The sequence below is a fragment of the Sceloporus undulatus genome, chromosome 3 (assembly GCF_019175285.1).
Source record: "Sceloporus undulatus isolate JIND9_A2432 ecotype Alabama chromosome 3, SceUnd_v1.1, whole genome shotgun sequence".
Lineage (NCBI taxonomy): Eukaryota > Metazoa > Chordata > Lepidosauria > Squamata > Phrynosomatidae > Sceloporus > Sceloporus undulatus.
In genome coordinates this window covers 15,602,657-15,620,514 of record NC_056524.1, presented here as the reverse complement: position 1 = coordinate 15,620,514, position 17,858 = coordinate 15,602,657, and positions in this window count along the sequence as shown.

Here is a 17,858-nt window from a genome sequence, read left to right as displayed (position 1 = left end):
GCATTGTGTTACACATCTGATTTGATCTCCTGAGTCAAAATGCTTTGGAAGAACGTATTTTCCAAGTAAGAAAGGCCTGTATCTCTGGAATATCACAGCTTCCTCATAAAAATAAGACAGGACTGGGTAATACAATAGCAACCAAGGGGATAGATGATGCCATTGCCAATACAAACAGTTCTTTTACAATACAATCCTTCAGGGCTGACTCATGATCTTTTGCTACCTGAGCTGAATTAAAAAAAGAGAGAGAGAATGCCTCCCTCTTCAGCTATTTAGACATGTGGGGCACAAACCCCACCTCTCTCCATTTCTGTCAGTAGAACTGAAGCAACAAATGAAACAACTAACAGTCTGTAGAAAATGCTGGCATTGTAATCTTATGTCCTTATAGATGTCTGTGATGATCAAATTGCACACTAAACCTAAATCTACACTGCAGAAATAATGTGGTTTGACACTGCTCTAACTGCCATGGTTCAATGCTGTGGGATTCTGGGATTTGTAGTTATTTAGAGACATTTAGCCTCCCATGTTGGAGAGCTTCAGTGCCACAACAAACTACAAATCCCAGGACTCCATAGCATGGAACCTTAACAATTAAAAGGGATGCCAAACTGCATCATTTCTGCAGTACAGATTCAGCCTAAGCAGTTTTGAACTCTGCAGAAAGACAGTAACAGAATAGTTAATGACTGTTGATTCAAAACAAAGTTCATACTGATTCTAATTTTACCTGATCAGCAATAACAAAAAAGACATTAAAACTATGGATTCCATAGTTTATGAAGGTTACTGATGAACTGGAGGTGACAAAGATGGTGAAGGGCCTGGAGACCAATATGATAAAAGGTTAAAGGCATTTGATATGTTTGGCTTGGAAAAGAGATGATAAAGAGGCAATATAATAGCTATTTTCAAATATGTGACAGGTTGCCTGTGATAATGGAAGTCCTCCATTATTTGAACAGATAGCTAACCTTCTTCCCAGGTAGCAAATGGTTAAATGTGGATAGAGATACAGTTACATTTTAATGATGCTCAGCCTCAAGGAGGTGACAAGATAACAATTGTCCAATATGATGACTTGTTGGGCTTGAGATGCTTATGAGCAGAACTTATGAAAGCTTGAGAGGCAATGTGGGGCAGAGACTTCTAACAAAGGAACACCTGGAATAAAAGCTCTGGTTTGGGAAGGCTGGCCAATGGAGTCCAGATTCCCAGCTATCCATAAACAGCAAGGACTACAAATCCCATCTGATCTGTGAGTAGAATTAAGAGAATGCAATAGCTAGTCACATCAGATTTTTTTAATTCTTTGTCCTGATTTGTCTGAAATGATCTAATTTGTCTATAATTTGCAATTTCTAATCTGTGCTTGAAGGTAAGATGTTATTCACCTAAGAAGTATCATTTTGCTATGGAGATTCCTCACTTAGAATGCAAACCCTTTTCTTTAAAAGTACGGTGGTACCTCGGGATACGAAATGCGCGGGTTACGAAATTTCCGGGATACGAAAAAGTTGGATTGGCAAAAACTGTTTCGGGTTACGAAATATTTTTCGGGTTACGAAATTCATTTCGGCGCGAAATTCAAATGCTATAGGCTTCCAGCGCTAACGGAAAGCTATTTCGGGTTACGAAATTTTCGCGTTACGAAGGGAATGGCGGAACGAATTAATTTCGTAACCCGAGGCACCACTGTAACTCTCTCATGATCCTTTTTCACATGCCTTGGCTTGGCCTAGCTCTTCCAAGGACTGAGACAGGGAGGGAAGCATCTCTACAGCATCAGAGGAAGAAAGTGGCAGTGGAATCCCAGTACTGTCCCATTGCGTTGATAGAAAAGGAAGATTGAAATCAGTGGGTGGTGGTGGTGAATTCAATAGATAGGAATGGTGGTTTCAAGGCATCCCATCCAGCTCAGGCAAAAGCAGGAGTGGGACCCATATTGAATGGAGTGGGACCTCACACTGCCCCATAGAGAACCAAGAACATTTTCTGCTGCATCAGACAGAAGGACCTGTATCAAAATTTTAGTATCCATGTAAGCTAGTGTTCGAAAACATCAGGAAAAGCCTAGGGCCTGCTACAACAGACTGCCAAAATAAAGCGGCTTCGGGTCTCTTTGGAGGTATGGTTTAAATGAGCAGGCATCCTAAGATCCGGAAGCTGCACCAAAGCTGCACTCCAGTGCTTAGGAGAGGAGTGTGGCTTGGCGGACCTCCAGACTCTTAGGACCCATGCATCATTTAAATAGCATACCTCCAAAGAGACCCGAAGCAGCTTTATTTGGCAGTCTGTAACAGGCCTTATAAGATGTGTATATAATAATGCACACATTATTTTACATTGGAGTAAAAATAATTAAATCTGCTATTTGGGCCATTGGAATAAAAGATTGGGAGAAGGAGAGATATGAGGAAATAAATGAGGTCAAATCAAAAGTGTCAGATATATAAGGAGTCAAGAAAGCTGATACAACAAAGGTTTAATCCATTTGTTAGTCCCAGTTACTGTAGATCCATAGAGCCAATGGAACGTACCTAGGTGCTGATTTACCAAGTTTCCATTGATTCAGTGGGTCTACTCTAATCGGGTGAAGTGGATTAGGTCCAGAGGGAATACATCAGGGAACCCTAACTAGTGGTCTCTACTACTATGATTCCTGTAGGCATGTAGTCACAGTGTCAGCATAATTGCACAATCTCTCCTTAAAACATGTATTAGAGGAAAGGAGATATTGGCAGAACATTAGAAAGAATGATATTGGCGAACTATTTTGCCCTAGAATAGATGCTGTATGAAGATGGTGGATGAAGAGATGTTGAAGCTACAATGCTATCAAGATGCTAAAATACAAGTGTGAGCAACTGCAGAGGGCAGGATCATTTTATCCCTCCCTGCAGACCTCCTTTTCACATTCATTTCTGGCGGATGACTGGAAGTAACACGGCCTCATTTCTGGGTCTGGGAAGTGGCTCAAAAATTGATCATTGCAATTGGGTGAATTGAGAGGCAAGGAAACGACCACATTTTTTTAAAAAAAATGCTCTGCTTATACAATGTAGTGGTGTGCCTTCAAGTTGTACAATAATTGTAAGGAGAAGCTATAACAGGGTTTTTCTGTCAAGATTGTTCAGAGGGAGGTTGCCATGTTTTCCTCAAAGGCTGAGAGAATACCCAGGTCATCCCGTGGGTTTCCATTTATATGTTGTGGATTTGCTGGGTCTCTGGACTATAAAAATAATTGTTGTGTTTCCATCTCCAGCAGAGATTTGATCTCTGGTCCCCAGGAGTCCTAGTCCACATTACACTACATTGGCTCATAGTGTATATGCTAACCTTTAATCATACACCATGTACTTTCTCTTCTCTTTTTCTTTCCTTTCTGCTGCTTTTTTCCTGTTTTATTTCTTTGGAATCATATGGCACTAATATGTTTAAATTGGATCTGGGAGCTTCGGGGGGGGGGGGGGATAGGGCCCCATAGGCAGTTCCTACTCCTCTCGAATAGGAAATGTCATACACATCAAGAAGTGGGTGTAACTGAACTTGGAGATGCCATTCATCTGTGTGATTCAAGTTTGAGAAGAGTAGAAAGAATTTTCAGCATAATACACACATCAAATACTTGCAAACATCACAATGAATTTAGTAGGAGTCTCCTTAGTCGTATCCTCAGACATCCAAGTATTAAAGCAGGTAAGGTAAAAGCAAGCACTCTTTTTTAAAATATATATATATTAAAATCTGTGTACATTTGTTTGTCATCATAATCCATATAAAACATACCCTGCTTGTTGGGACAATGGGTTTACACGACTCATAAACCCCTTAGAGACTGCTGTTTCACTATTAAGCAGTATAGAAATATAATGCTATTGCTGTTGTTTTTTTTATACAAAACTTTTATTACCTATATACAACAGTTCTTGTAAGAAGTCATTATATAGTTTTTATATTGTGTGTGTATACACACACACACACACAAAATAAAAACTATATAATGACTCTTACAAGAACATACACAACAACATACACACAGAGAGAGAAACACAACATGACACACAGAGAGAGAAACACACACAGATGAAATGGTTGACAGTTTTTTTTTAAAGCAAGCACATCTTTTAATGAAGGAACTTGCTGGAGATTTAGCGACTCACTCAACAAAGGTTTGGGCACATGATTTTTTACTACGCTTTTATGGACTGTAAACCCTTTGCATAATTCCACGCAGAATCTGGCATTTATGATGTTGTATGTTTCTGAATTAATATTCTTAGCTAGCCGAGAGTTTACTTAGCATGCATGGAAACCATTTGGAAAAAGGGGTCGTGTCACTTTAAATTGATTGCCATCACCCCCGGCTAGTTAATTGGGACATTAAAACAGCACCTGGATGCAAATACCAGGGAGTTCTTGGAAAACAGGAGAGATAAGGTCAGGATGCTATCAGTTCAAGGACCTGAAGGCTTTCATACACATTTGTAGGAAGAAATCATGGTTATGTTGAAGGGAAAGAAAATATGGTTCTACTGGTGGGGATATCAAGTGTCTGTATTTCAACACTGATTGCAGAGTAAAAATAATAAAAAAAATCCAGAAGTTGTCAACCTGGTTTGATTTCCTCTAAAAACCAGTCATTATCTCTAGTAGTCCTGATACCATAAGCTTCCCTTCAGCACTGCATTCAAATGAGTCAGTTTTCATCATTGTTGTCCAGTTAACAACCATATGTACAAACCAGAACACTACAGTAGAAGATCACCCTGACTGGATGAAGAAATGGCTCCATCAAGGGTATTTTAAAATGGCGGAAAATTGGTCCCAAAGCAGGACATTGTATTTTTGGTTTTATGATTATGCCCCACCTTTTCTCCCAGCACAGGATTGAAGGAAACTTCTTGTTGTTATTGTTGTTATGGTGCCTTCATAGCATCTCCCAAGCTACAATAACTCTATCGGGGGTTTTTCTTGGCAAGATCGGTTGGTGGTGGTGGTGCTGAGAAATTGTCCTTGCCTTCCTCTGTGGCTGAGAGAGTGTGACTTCCCAAGGTCAGTCATGGGTCTCCATGGTCGAGCAGGAGTTTGGACCCTGGTCTCCAGAGTTATAGCTCAGCATCCCAAAGGGAAGGGACTTAGAACATATAAGGAAAATAAAGTTTTAAACACCCTATTAATGCAGAATATAAAATAATAATAATAAAATAATAATAATAATAAAATAAGAAATCTTTCTTGCCGCGTTTTCCGCATAGATGGAGGTGGAGAATAATAACACATAAGCAATGTACAATATCATTCAAAACACATAAAAAACATGCAACAGCTTAAAGGACAAAACATAAAACGTGCACATTGCACATTTTGCCTGTCATAGCTCAAATACTAATTAGAATGGAATTGTTGCATTCCTGGATGTTAATGGGATGAATAGGCATACCATACTGAGGGGAAATAATGGACATTGGGGTGTCGGTTGATAAAGTGATAATCATGACCCAATCCGAGTGGAGGCTGAGCTGCTTGTGGGGAAGGAGCAAGGAATGAGGGGTTTATGAGAACAGAGAAGAAGGGTTGTTTTGTTTCTAACAAATCAGAAAGTAGCCCGTCAAAGATTGTAATGTGTGTGTTTAATTAGGCTCGCTAATGCTTGCTGGTAGTCGACAGCATACATCCTTGGTGTATATCTCTAGATATAGGTTGCCTATATCCCGCCCCCCGGGACGTCCCGTTTTGGGCGGTGCCGTCCCGGCCCGGTCCGGTTTGGCGCCCAAACCGGGACGGCCCCGCCCACGCGGCCACCTCAGCCGCCGCAGCGGCTCCAAGGCCTTGCTGAGGCCTGGGAGGGCTCTCCGCGGTTGGAGTCCAGCCGCGGAGACGCTCCCTCCTGGGGTCCCAGCAAGGCCAGGGAGGAGGAGGAGGGGGCCGTTTGCACCGCGGCGATGGCCGCGATGACGGGCGGCCCCGTCGTCCTTCCCGGCCTGGGAGCCGGCCGAGGCTTCCTCCCAGGCCGGGAAGGAGGAGGGGGCCGTTTGCCACCGCGGCATCGCCGCGATGACAGGCGGCCCTCGTCCTCCTTCCCGGCCTGGGAGCCGGCCGAGGCTTCCTCCAGGCCGGGAAGGAGGAGGGGACAAGGTTTAAAAATGTAGGACCTTTTTTTTTTAATTTCCTGTCTAGGAAATAAAAAAAAGGTCCTACATTTTTAACCTTGTCCTACATTTGTCCCGGTTTCCATTCGCCAACTATGGCAACCCATCTAGATACTGAATAAAGGTTTTCTGAGTTTTTACTGCGGAAGCTGGTTTTCTCAATGAAGAGGATAAGGACTTGACACTGTGATAGTAGGGACAACACTTAGATCTTAAAACTTGAGCAGGATCATATAGAGAGATGGTGTTTTTCAGTCTGGATCCAAACCATATAAGGCTTTAAAACAGCTCTTTGAATTCTGCCTGGAAACAGACCTATAGCCAATGCAGTTTGTTTCATACCAAATCTTTGTAGTTCAGCATTTATTCCAGTGATAGCTTGCTATATTTCCCAGAAAGCCTACAAGGAAGATATAATGCCAATACATGTTTTGTCTCCAACATCTGTATTGCCTAAAAACAAGAGAGTCACTATATATTTTCCTTATTTAAAAAAAAGAGAAGTGTAGCCATTTGGGAGCTGGAATTGTTATCATTTCTATGGGGTAGATTTAGAGCAAGAGTGGTATGGTGGTCTGAGTAGTGGCTTAGGAGTCTGGGAAGACAGCGCTTGATTCTCTGGCCATGGAAAGGCACTGGATGACTTTGGGCAAATCACACTTTCAGCATAAATCTTGCCAGGAGAACTCTAGGGTACGGTTGCCATAAACTGGAGTTGATTTGAAGTCACGTAACAACAATGGGAACAGATTTAAATACTAATTAACTTGGTAAAACAGATCCTTGTGTTTCATAGGCTCCTGCTATTAGGCTACAGTTACAAGCCATGTTGAACACAAGGGACATAGGTATTATTGTGTTGTTAGCATCCTTTTTCTATTTGGATTCAAATAAACATTCAAGTTGTGAGATGGGAACATTCCATTAATGTGAACATTAAACATTCTGGTTTAAATTATGTGTAGATGTTTCAACTGTTTCAGCAATGTTTGTTACCCATCTTATTTACAATCATCATATGCTAACTGGGGCCCTTAAAAGCCATTAAAAAGTAGAATTTATTTTCAGAATGCAGTATTTGTATCAGAGTAGAGATTGTGGTGCTTCCAGGTGTTTTGGACTACAATTCCCATAAGCCCCGGTTAGCTTGGCAAATGTTAATTATAGAAATTGTCTCACTAAAATAATCTAGCGAGTACCAAATTGCCTACCCCAGATCTATCGAGGGTATGCTTATATGCACACATGCATACACGGATTGCCTCAAATTACAGTAATTTCAGTAATATTCCTTGAATTGTTGACAACTTAATGAACATATTTGACAGAACAGAAGTGAGCAAGCCAGACAGGTGCAGGCTTCGGTTTTGAGGAGGCACGGAGAATCCACAACATTCAGTGACTATAAATAAATGCATTGCAAAGTTTCTAGCCCACGTGGCCAAAACAAATCTCAAGAAAAGTTTGTTTCTGAAATACAGCTTCCATATTCCATGCCAGCATGGCCTTTGCAGAAGTCTGAAGAAGCTGCAGTCTTAAATAACTTTTCAAAACTCTGAGTGAAAAAAATATAATGGGTTGTGTGTGGGTAATGGCTAATGAACAGGACTTCATATCTTCAAAGGGTAAGATCTTGGTGTCCTTTATGTGTCTTTGTTCCTCTTCATGGTGAGCAGATGCAAAATGCATTATGCAAAATAAGGAACTGCTTTATTTGCATAACATATATAGGCAATGGAATTCAGTTTTTGTTGTCAGAGTCTGATTGCCTGGGGGGGGGGGGGGCAGGACTATATGACTACAGCACTTCCTAGCATGCAAAGGATTGGTTATGGGAAACCACACATTTGGAGAGACTCAAATTGTACTGATCTCAGCAGTATTCCTTGCATTGCTGACAGATTAATGAATAGATGTGACAGAACAGAAGTTGGTACATCTGACAGGGGAGGAGGCACTTGTATGATAATTCTAAAGCTTTTTTAGCAAAGCAAAACCATATGCGTCCCACTGGGGCACCTATGAAAAGACATAGACTGTGAGCTAGGCTGATTAAGTGTGATAAAACAATGACATAGCCTGGGATGCACTGAGACTTGTATGAAGCTGAATGCTTAAAACTGCCAGGTTACTGATCCTCTACACAGATCTTTGGTGTTGCTACATCTGTTCTTAGTTTACATCATTGGCTCCTCACAGACACTATAGCTCAGTCCAAATCTCCTCCTTTGCTGCAGTTTCTTCAAAGGAGGTGCCTTTAAGATATCTCAAATGGTGATCAGTATGGTTCAAAAAGTGTACATGAACCTATTCTGAACTTGAACTGCTTGCAGTATCAGGCATTCACAAGACTTGGGTACCAAAAACAAACAAACAAAAATGGATACATATTGCTGCAATAAGTCACTGGCATCACTGAGGCTGGTGTCACCTGATGTGGCTCCTGGAAAGGGCTGTGGGAGTTGTGTCCACTCTCCCTTCATCCCTTTGCATCATTCCCCTGCCCTCCCACAGCATGGCTGCTGGGTGAACAGACATGCCAGACCCTGAATAGACCAGACTTCAACTGGACACAGCCTCTAGACAGCTCAATCTGGGTCTGGCATGGCTGTTCACCCAGCAGCCATGCTAGACTCTGAACAGAAGTCACTGGCTCTAATGAGGGTGGGGGGGGCAGTGCTATGGCCTTCAGAAAGTATGTTTGGGGTCTAGCACAGCTGCTGGGTGAGCAAGAAAGAGAGGTGATTGACATCCTTTCTCATTTACCCATTAGACATGTATAATCTGGGAAGTTTATTCTTCTTTTCCATTTCCAAATGCTGGTCTGTTCCCATCCTTGAATTCATAGGCTAAAGCGAACACAAAATAACATTTTAAATGTTATTAAATTGTTAATAACATTAATGTTAATGGACAACTGCTAATGTTTGGCCATGATGCTGGCAAGAATTCTAAAACACATCTGTTTGAGTGGCAGAGCCTGCAAAACAGGTCTCAGGATCAGATGCAATACCAGGCACACACATTCTCCAACCCCAGATAACATCAGTAGTGGCCAACATGTGCCCTACACCATATCTACGACCCCACTAACTCTATTGCAAAAGTTCAGCACTACCACAAAATATCACCTTTCTTTTCCTTTCTGGAATGAACAGCATTGTCCAGCACCAGAGTGATAATACAGCCCCCTTGTTGACAACTGTCAATTTGTAGTCCAACTCACAGGTTGCAGGGAGAAATCCACTGAGGCTCATCAGGAAGTTCCTTATTTCTGCATTAAATAGCCTTTGATGTCTCTGTTACTTCTGGGATTCTATTATTCTAGTTCATAAAAAAACAATCTTGCAGGGTTTATGCCAGTGTTTGCATAGTTAGAATGAAGGGCAAAAGATGGGAGAACTTAAAATAAACCTATTAGGAACTGAATATTGGCAATGAAGATCAATTACTGCAAAGGAATAATACTCAGAAAAGATTTGGTAATATGTTATGAGAAGATGCTGTTATCAGTTGAGGCAAAATATCAAGCTGATAGATCATAAATCTTGTAATAATAGCTGAATAAAATGTTCAAAAACTGAGAATGATAAATGTAATAAAATTCACAATCTCTATCTACTGTATTCAGTTTTCTGCATTTCTTTGCATTACAAATACTCCACACGGGACACAGTCCAGCTAAAGGAAAGCCTTTTCAAGTGCCAGTGGTTTCAGTGAGCAAATTAAGCACACGGTAAAATCTATCATGAGATGACATGATGCACTGAAAAAGACGATAATATGGAATAATTGTATTCTAAATGTAATATTGTAAAGTGGAATACAGTAGGAAAATATAAAAAGTGGAAGGCAGTAGGAAAAGAGGGAGACCACATTACAGGTGAACTGAATTACTCAAGAAAGCCATGGCTCTGAGTTTGCAAGACCTGAGCAGGACTCTTGATGGTCCCTCATTCTTAGGGTCAAAGTCAATTTGATGGCAAATACCAACAATAAAAAAATACCTTGGAAAGCAGTGTGGCTTTCTAACTTAACTCTAACTTAATTTTGTCTGGACCATATGTTTTTTTTTTTTTAAATTGCAAGTTCTTTTAATCGAAATAAAGGTTTACTTTTTAAATAAACTATGAATCCTCTCATCTGCAGAGGAACATTTTTCCCTCTTGTTCTCAACCTGTAGAACATTAAAATTATGCATAATCAAGCATAAAAGTTGCATTAGGAATAAGCATAGAGAATAATTTTACAAGAAACCCCACAGCCCTGATTCTTTTTATCGCTGAATCCATTCAACAGCATCAGTGTTACAACTGAGATCTCCGCACCAAGTTGTTACAGAGAGAGGTTCTTTTGGGTATTCAGATTAAATACTAGCTTTTTTAGTGGTTTAAATGATCAATGCAATCATAGCAACAATTTGTAAAGTAGCTTAAGATATACACAAACAAAACAGATACAGTTAATTCCGTTAAGCATAAAAAAAAGCTTCTTTAAAACACCTTCCTATACAACTGTCACCTATGGTCTTTAATTAGGAAAGTAGGTCATCTCCATTGTAAAACCTTCTGCGAGGTGTCTTATTAACAAGTAAGTAGAAACAAATGGGTAAGCCATCTCCTTGAAAAACCAAGCCTTTGAAACTTTATTTTCCCAAACTCATTTTGGAAGGAGTTGAAAAGACATTCTTGTGGTGAAAGGAGAAAATACACACAAAAACATCCAGGTTTCAATTGGTATATTATAGCTTGTATTTTTTTAATTGTTCTTGGTTAATTAATGAAACTTTTTATACTGTATGAATTATTTCATAGATGTATTAAAACATGTCAGGATTAAATATGAATAATCCAAAAGAAGTATAAAGGCATGGGCGTTGAAGGCCTCTTGAAACCATTGTAAAAGATTCTGGAAATAACTATCTCTTTGAGCAACTTAAAGCCATAGGATTATTAGCTTAATGTTCTAAAATGGTATTTCCAAAATTTTTTCAAGCCATAGGATAGTCAGGTTCTGCAAAATTCACATAATAAATTACATGAACTTTATATTTTCTTTAAATGGGCTTGCATTTGAATTGTGGACATTACCTTACTTATTTCTGATTATTCCCTTGATGATTTGTTAGGTTTTAGAGATGGGATACCTCACATTATGGTTACTTTATAATAGTTTTACTGTATGATCATTTTCTAGATGGTTTATATAGTTTAATTATTGCACTGGATGATTAAAATTGTATTATTGTGGTAAACACATTCAATTTATGATATAAGTTTTTGTAGTATTGTTAAATAAGTATTCACATGTATCTGACTTTCCTGGAGTCTTTTTTTTGTTGTTGCTCAGTTTAGAGATTTCCTGTGTGCAAGGATACATAACATACACTTCCCATTTACTTGCATGCATGTAACATGCATTTGCATGCATTAAGTCACTAACAGAATGTCAGCCTATATGATCAGAATTCTGTCTAAACAAAAGTCTCCCTATGAAAGTGGCTGGATGTTTATTTCTGATGTGAATAGTTATACATGTAGTGTCACTCTGATTGCCACACATGCAGTGTATACATGTAGATGTGCATGGATGGCATATCCTCAAGTATCCCAGGTTGGCAAGGACATTAATGGTTGATCCTCGGTCATCCCACTTTCTCAGATGCTTTAAAAATGCCCCAGTGTCCTTCTCTCACTTTCCCTATGGCCATTAGTTTACTTCAGTTGTTGCAAAATGAGTTCAAAGTGTAAAAGTAGTTTGGACTCATCTTAGTGGGGAGAAAAGAAAGGTGAAGAGATTGCAGAATCATAGGCCCTATATATATACTGGCCTGGAAGGCTAGCCTGTGGGTGAAGTCAGGGTGCAGCGTCCTTACAAAACATGCCCTGACTCCGTCCCAGAATGCCATGATGCTGTGCACCACTCCAGACAGTGTGTGACATCATGATGCACCTCTGGCACTGCATCCAGATGATGATGCAACACTGAAGGGGCACCATACAGCCACGCTATGGCACCTTTTTGAGGGCACAAAAAACAGCTGTTTTTTCTGTCCTCCAGAGGCTGGATCAGGGCCATGGTGTGAGATTGCTGCAGCCCCAATCTGTCCAGGAAGGGGGTGGTCTGTATACCCCCATAGAATCTTGTCCTTTCAAGTAAGGGTCAGTTGTTCCAGTAGGGGTCAGTAGGGTCAGGCAAAAGCAAACTGCTACAGCCCCTTCTAGATTGTCTCTTCTTCCTGATTAATAATTTTTTTCAGTTTTGAGCACACTCTGATGTTGTTTGTCATATGTGTCCTGTTCTTCATATAAAATAATAGTAAGTCATAGAAACATAGAGTTGGAAGAGACCTCAAGGCCAATTTAGTCAAATGTCCCACCATTCAAGAATACATAATCAAAGCATGCCCAATAAATAGCCATCCAGTCTCTATTTAAAAACTTCCAAAGAAGTAGACTCCAACACTTTTTGAAGCATTTTGTTAAACTGTTGAATTATTATTATTAAACTTTATTTCTAAAGCACTGTAACTATACACAGCGCTGTACAAAGTCGGTAAAATTAAAGAGAATATAAAAGCCTGCCCAAGGCGTACATTCTAAAATAATAACAATTAAAAGAGGAATAGATAAAATTACCATATAGAAAAGAAAAAAAAACCAAATTAAAAACATCAAATATCAAACAAATCACATCACATCAAACATTGTCAGACAGCCAGATGACAATGACAAATTCCCTGAGAACGCTTCCCTAAACAATATGGTTCTCAGCTCAGCCTTAAAGCTGGTTAGGGAAGTGATGAGCCGTGCATGCAGAGGAAGAAGGTTCCAGGAATGAGGGGCAGCAAGAGAGAAGGGACGGATCCGGGATGGGGCAGAGGAAATCCTGGGTTGAGAGAGGAGACTTTGGCCACCAGAGCGGAGAGTGCGAGTAGGGATGTAGGGAGAGATAAGATCGGTTAAATAAAGAGGGGCCAGCCCATGCAAAGCTTTAAAGGTGAGTAGCAAAAGTTTGTAGTTGATGCGGAAAGGAAAAGGGAGACAGTGAAGGGAGGACAACAGAGGGGAGACATGATCATAACAGCGAGCGAGTGAAATAATGCGTGCAGCTGAATGCTGAACAGAAATTAATGGGTGGAGATGAGAGAGGGGAAGCCCTGCCAAGAGGAGGTTACAGTAGTCTAGTCGTGAGACCACTAGGGCATGGACCAGTGTCTTTGCGGTAGAAGCTGAGAGATATGGACGGATTTTGGCAATATTGTAGAGAAAAAATCTGCAGACTTTGGCTGTAGTCTGGATCTGAGGGATAAATGACAAAGAGGAGTCAAAGATGAAACCAAGACTGCGGGCTTCCTGGACCGGCTGGATAGAGATGTTATTGACAGAAATAGAAAAGGAGTAGCGAAGGGTGGGCTTAGGAGGGAAAACAAGAAGCTCGGTCTTGGACATATTGAGCTTCAGACGCCGATGGTGCATCCAGTGGGAGACAGCTGTTAAACAGGATGACACTTGCTGCTGTAGCTCTGGCGAAAGATTAGGGGTGGAAAGGTATAGCTGGGTATCATCGGCGTACAGATGGTAGGAGAAACCAAAAGAGCTGATAAGTTTGCCAAGGGAGAGTGTGTATAGAGAGAACAGAAGGGGACCCAAAACAGAGCCCTGAGGAACTCCAACAGATAAGGGGACAGAAGATGAGGTCTGACCACCCGAGACCACTGAAAAAGATCGATCTGACAAGTAAGATGTGAACCAATCGAGAACAAGGCCCGAGAAACCAAGGTCAGAGAATACATCTATTAGGAGACAGTGGTCCATGGTGTCGAAGGCCGCAGACAGATCGAGTAGGACAAGGATAGAATAAAGGCCATTCGTCTTGGCCTGCAAAAGATCATTCAAGATCTTAGTAAGGGCCGTCTCTGTGGAGTGCCGTGGGCGAAAACCAGACTGGAAGGGATCCAGAATGGAGTTGGTTTCAAGAAACTCAAGACAGCGTGAATAGACAACTCGTTCCAACACCTTAGAGAGAAATGGAAGCAGAGAGATTGGATGATAGCTAGCCAAGGAAGAGGGGTCGAGAGAGGGTTTTTTCAGGATAGGGGAAACTAAAGCATATTTGAAGACTGAGGGAAAGGAACCCGAAGAGAGAGAGAGATTAAAGATATAGAGAAGGGAGGGTAACAAAGAGGGGGCTATAGAGATTAGAAGACGAGAAGGAATTGGATCAAGAGAGCAGGTGGTGGGTTTTGTTGAGTTCAGCAGCGAAGAGAGTTCTTCCAAAGAAACAGGAGGAAACACAGAGAGTTTATTAGTAGGAAGGGTGAGGAGATTAATGGTGGGAGCCAAATCATGAGGAGTTAACTCAGAACGAATGGTAGTGATCTTTGTAATGAAGTAATTGGCGAAGTCAGAGGGAGAAAATAATGGAGAGACGGAGGGAGGAGAGGGTTTTAACAGTGTGTTGAAACAAGAGAACAAGCGCTGCAGGCGCCTCTCGTTGGCACAGATCAATGATTTGAAGTAGGTTTTTTTGCCATCGACAGGGTGCGTGAAAATTATAAAAGAATGAACTTAAAATGAATAAAGTCGGCCCACTCCCTGGACTTTCTCCAAAGATGTTCAGCTGCTCGGGAGCAGGACCGGAGAAATCTAACAATGGGAGTGATCCAGGGCTGAGGCCTAGTCGTAGAGGAAGAGGAGGACACGCGCGTAGATACTGGTGCAAAGCTGTCAAGAGTTGAGGAGAGAGTAGAATTTAATAAACACATAGCTGAGTCAGCAGAGTCCCCAAGATTGAGAGAAGCGAAGGATGAGTCCAAGGACTGAGTGAGATGGTTAAGGTCAAGAGAATGAAGATCGTGGAACTGGCAGAGGACGGTATGACGGGGAGGTGGGATGTAGGTAAGAGTAAAGGAAAGTAGGTGATGGTCAGATAGTGGAAAATCAGAGGCCGAGTAATCGGACACAACACACTTGGAGGGGAGAACTAAGTCAAGACAGTGACCAAGGGAATGGGTTGGAGAGTTGGAATGGGGTTGGAGACCGAAGGAAGCTAAGAGAGAGCTGAAGCGAGAGGTTGAGGAATTCTTGGGATCATCGAGGTGGATGCTACAGTCACCTAAGATCATGGAGGGGACTGTATCTGAAAGAAAAAATGTCAACCAAGACTCGAAATCGGTGGAATCTATTTTTCTGTAGCTTCAATCCATTTGTCTGTGTCCTCTTGAGCAACAGAAAGCAAGCTTCCTCCATCCTTAGTATTATATCCCTTCAAATATTTAAACAGGGCTATCATATCACCTCTTAATCTTCTCTTCCCCAGACTAAATATACCTAGCTCCCCAATCCTCTCTTCACAGGGCATGGTTTCACTCTAATGGTCACCCTTCTCTAGACACACTCCAACTTGTCATCAACTTGAATTGTGGTACCCAGAACTAGACACAATGTTCCAGATGAGGTCTGACCAAAGTAGTATAAAGTGGCAGTATTACTTCTCCCAGTTGAGACACTATAACCCTATTGATGTAGCCTAGTATGCTGCCATATCATATCAACTGTCTCATGCTCAGCTTGTAGTCCATGAAGAATCCTAGATCACTTTCACATATACTTACACCGACAGGTATCATATATATCTGTGTGTGCCATTTTTCCTGCCCAAGTGTAGTATCTTACATTACTCCCCACTGAAATTCATTTTGTTAGTTACTGAAATGTTAGAGGGTATGGAATACACATCTAGATGTCCAAACATGCATCTGGGTGTGTAGAGAGATCTTGTAGCACCTTTGAGACTAACTGAAAGAAGATGGCAACATGAGCTTTTGTAGACTTAAGTCTACTTCCTCAGATGCATTTGGATGCATTTGGGGTTATGCATTCAGTTTCATACAGTTTCCATTTAGCAAACGTGTTGCAAAAGAGAATGAATGCATAACCCCACATGCTGAGGTTTATGCTATGGATCACTGAGAAGAGGATCTCAGCCTAATTAGGCTTATATTGTAAGAGTTCCTCTGAACTGATTGGCAGAATATATTTCATTTGAAGAGCAAACAAGTAGGACTGGAGGCCCCTCTTCACTTCACCAACGAACCATTCACATTCACTTTTATTACAGCTTTTCTTTCATGCTGTAGTGCTAGAAAACAATTTTGAAATCAATAAAAGATAATCAGACATCTTTCCTGCAAATGCTGTGGGGCAGTTAAAAGATAATCATTTTGTTATCAAGTCACTTGAGTGTAGTAATTGAAAGTCTCTCTAGAAAATGAATGCAAAATTGTCAAGGTAATCAGCATTAAGGTTGCATGGACTCCCTGGATAAATGTGAATGGTTTTATGGGCACTCCTTTTTCTCCTTGTATTTCAGTGGAGCAAGGGAGGCAAAACATATTACTCAGAAAGTTTGCTTTGTGCCACATTTTTGGTATATGCCACATTTGGTGCTCGCTCACTATAAAAATCATGTTACATTGCTGTTGCCTATATAGAATTCTGCTCAACAGGAACCTCCAAACACAGCTTTTAAATTATTATGAATATCTCTGTTCAGGATATTACAAGTGGACAAGATGTGGTCATTTTTGTGGCCCTTGAAGCCCCCACACCAATCCCCAAGGTGCCCTAACTTTCATTTTTTTGAAAAAAGGCAAGATTTTCAGAAAATGTTTGCCACAAACCATGCAGAAATGCCCCAGACATGTAGAAACATGCAGAAATGACTTCACTCCCCTTTCACAGGCACCCCAAAACAACATACTGTTCCCAATACTGTCTTTTACCTCTACGCTCCCATTCTAATGGCGACACAAAGTAATGCATTGTTACTTCCTGTCATTTGAGAGGGACTGCAGAGGAGCTAGCATGGTGTACTGGTTTCAGTATTGGACTGTGACTCTGGAGATCAGAGTTCAATTCTTTGGTCAGACATGGAAACCTATTGGGTGATCTTGGGTGAGTAACAAACTCTCAGCCCTAGAAAATCTTCAAGATAGGTTTGCCTGAGGATCACAATAATTTGGAAATGACTTGAAGGCAACACACAGTGGAGAATGAAATTATTTGTGCTTGCTGTAGGGGTGGGATGCAGCCCATGGTGTGTGTCTGGCCTCCAGGCATTTGCCAACCTTAGTTCAGGAGTAACTCTTATCATGTTTAAGCTAGGTAACATGATCCTAGGCATGTCTGCATAGAAATAAGACTCAATGTCTTCTTGTAAATATAAAAGTAAGACTGAGGTCTGGAAGGAACTCCATGGAACTCAATGAAACACATCTGTAGAGGTGTACAGGATTTCATTATAGGTCAAGGGTAGTAATCATGTGGCACTCCAGAGGTTGGACTGCTACTCTCAGAGACTGCGACTTGTAGACCAACAACATCTGGCAGGACACATGACTCCCATCCCTGCTGTAAGTTGTATACATTTGAGCTTTTAATCAAAATTCAATTGTTTGTTCTATTAAAACTAGAATAGACCCATTAATCACTGCACCTTCTTAACACTGATTCAATGGGCCAATACTGACTGAGACAAACATTTGGTTTTAGCCCATTAAATTTGCTTTATCTGTCTGGATGGAATGGTTTTTCAGGCTACAAGGACATACAGATGTGCTTTATAGTGAATAATACCGTCTAAGTCCATCTAGAAAACAGTAGGGCCACTTCGTGGAGAAGATGGCAAAATGCTAAC